This window comes from Alligator sinensis, unplaced genomic scaffold, assembly GCF_000455745.1.
Source record: "Alligator sinensis unplaced genomic scaffold, ASM45574v1 scaffold421_1, whole genome shotgun sequence".
Taxonomy (NCBI): domain Eukaryota; kingdom Metazoa; phylum Chordata; order Crocodylia; family Alligatoridae; genus Alligator; species Alligator sinensis.
This window is the reverse complement of record NW_005841871.1, coordinates 149,574-152,646: the sequence shown is the minus strand read 5'-3', so window position 1 is coordinate 152,646 and position 3,073 is coordinate 149,574. Positions and strand designations below refer to the sequence as shown.

Sequence of the window (3,073 nt, the reverse complement as noted above, 5' to 3'; positions counted from 1 at the left end):
GTCCAAGTCGCTGATGAAGACATTAAAGAGTATCGGTCCAAGGACCGAGCCCTGCGGGACCCCACTGCCCACACCCTTCCAGGTCGAAACCGACCCATCCACCACGACTCTCTGGGTGCGACCCTCTAGCCAATTTGCCACCCACCGGACTGTGTAGTCATCCAAGTCACAGCCTCTTAATTTGTTCACCAGTATGGGGTGGGATACCGTATCGAAGGCCTTCCTGAAGTCTAAGTATACAACATCCACCCCTCCTCCTGTGTCCAGGCGTTTCGTAACCTGATCATAAAAAGAGACTAGATTGGTCAGGCACGATCTGCCTGCCACGAACTCGTGCTGGTTTCCCCTCAGCATAATTTGTCCTGCCGGGCTCTCGCAAATGTGAGCCTTTATAATTTTTTCAAAGACTTTGCCTAGGATGGAGGTGAGACTGACTGGCCTATAGTTGCCCGGGTCCTCCTTCCTCCCCTTCTTGAAAATGGGGACCACATTGGCCCTTTTCCAGTCCTCCGGGACTTGGCCCGTGCGCCACGAGCATTCAAAAATTCCTGCCAGTGGCTCTGCAATGATGTCGGCCAGTGCCTTCAGCACCCTTGGATGGAGCTCATCCGGGCCTGCCAACTTAAAGGCATCCAGTTCTTCCAAATGACTCTGCACCATCTCAGGGTCTACGCATGGAAGTCTGGCGCCTTGCTGCTGCCTCTCTACAATGCCAGTGAGAGACTTGTAGTGCCCCTCGCTTAGGAATAGTTGAAATGGAACATCCTAAGTACTCTGTTGAAAGTAAGCAATGACTTCTGGGATGGATAAATTAAAACAGTTACTTCGTTCTGCTTGTGAATCCTAGTTCTTAAGGCTTAATTGTTAGGTTTCCACATCCTGCTGTCTTCTGCTCTCATTTTTGTCCCATGGGTGAGAAAATCACCCCTCAGTTTTATAATAGGGTCATTTGACTCCCCATAACCAAGCATAAAATGTCACCAAAAATGTATGCTAAACTCCTCTTTCCTTCCTGCAATCTGTCCTCTCCTTGCAGTTTCCCTCTAAGCTGCAGACTGGCTCTTGAATCTAGTCATGTGTAGTCATAGACTTACTCTCCACTTGGTAATCACTCTGGCACATATACCCCTTCATGGGCCTATGGCATTGGCTGGCTTTTCTCAAGCAGACACTTCAGCACTAGAATAGTCTACTCAGGCCCATGCACTGCTGAATGCCCTTTTATAACACTTTTCAGTTGCTGTTAGAGGTGTGTATTCAGCTTAGTATTAATGACACTAAGCTAGAGGTGTTATAAACAGTTTTAGTTTGTGCCAGGAGAAATAAGGAGGCCTGTAACTGGCATTAGTTACTTCAGTTTACAAGCTCAATAAAATAAACTATTTAATCCCCAGAGCACTTGGCACATTTGGTGAAGTGCAAACAGGCTGCTGCTTCTTTTCATTATTATTATTTCTACTATTACTACAGTACCTAAGTGATTTAGAATCCTGCTAATTTCACCACAGATAATGGATAACATTTCCCAAAGCATCTAAACCATTAGGTTCCTAAGTCATGAGACTTTAGCTTTCAAAGTCACTTAGGTGCTCTTGTACACCTGGATGCTTTTGGATTCACTGTGTTTAAATTACATGTGATAAGATTCTAAATTGTTTGTGGCACAGTTCAAACTGGGATTTGAGTTCTAGTATCATGAGTTTTTGAAGAATTTTATCCTACATTTTGTGCAAACTTTTGTATTGAAACGTATTCAGTGGGTGCATCTACATGTACAATTAATGCACCTGAATTTACTACACAGTAAATCACCTGGGAATTTATCTACACGTGTACTCATGTCAGGTGCAGTTTTGCGCCCAACAGGAGCAGCCTAGTCTAGGGATGCTCCTGCCCTGCCATGCACCCCTGCAGCAGCCAGGAGGCACTCCAGGCTCCCCTGGCAGGGGGTTAAGGCTGACAGGGGGTTCTGGGGGCAGTTCCGGGCTGGGGGGGGGGTGGGGGGGGGGGGGGCAGGCCTGGGCTCTGAATGGTGGAGGGAGCTGTCCTTGGCCCCAGGGGCAGCTTCCAGCCCCATGGAGCTCACGTTCAGCTGTGGTCAGTTCTCCTGAGAGGAGTGTGTGTTGGTCTGAGCCACCAGCTGGGGAGGCGGGACCCATGGCACCCATACTGTACCTGTCCTTCCTTCCCCTATGAGCTTTGCCTCCCCTCAAGCTGAAATCATAGTGACAGTGGGGCCCGGAGCTTTCCTATGGCATGCATCCTGAAGCTAAAGTGCAGGCACTAGGGTGCAGGGCAGCAAGGACCATGAAAGAGCCCCAAGGCTGGAAATTGTCCTCATGCCACTAAGCAGCCAGTTCTGCCCCCAGCTGTGCTGTCCAGGCCCTGCAGTACCTGGTATAGTGGCAGAGCCTGGCCCAGTCTGTCAGTAGCCGTGCCTAGCTCAGGGGTCCCTGTGAAGCAGGGGTCCATGCTTGCACGCTTCTGGGCCTGCTGCCCCCTGTGTGGTTACCACACCAGTGCGGGGCTGCACCCAGTGCACCTGTGAAGCTCTCAGCAAGGGGCAGGCAAGCACCAGTGTGCCCAGAATCTACCAGCTCATACACAGCCTCCTGGGAGAACTAGCTGCAGCTGAACCTAAGCATTGCACAGCTGGTAGCTGCCTCTGGAGCTAGGGACAGCTCCCTCTACCCCTTGGAGTTCACAGCTTAGCCAGGCAGCAGTGTGGTCCCCTACTGCTTGGGCTGACTGGAAGCAATTTGCTCCTGGTCAGCATCTACATGTGTGATACAGTACATTAGTTTAGTGGGCCATGTTTTAGTACCTGTATCTAGTGGTACTAGCAAATGGTGCATTAGACTAATCTAATGCACAGTAATTGCCACACGTGTAGGCGGTGATGCTTTACTGAGCATTAGATTAGCGTGGTAAAGCATCTTGTATGTGAGGGGCTGCTGGAATAGCTTCAGGATTTGAAACCCACCAAAGTTAGAATATGGGATTCAGATAAAAATCTAGGGATTAGATGCCAATTTCAGACAAACATCAAAACAACTTGTCCAGGAAACAGGAC

The 3,073-nt window shown here is 49.3% G+C and overlaps 1 protein-coding gene across 1 annotated transcript in view; it reads left to right on the top strand.

Moving 5' to 3' along the window:
• Positions 1 to 3,073, top strand: part of CPZ (carboxypeptidase Z) — a 68,473-nt gene that overhangs the window by 43,425 nt on the left and 21,975 nt on the right. The window lies entirely within an intron of this gene.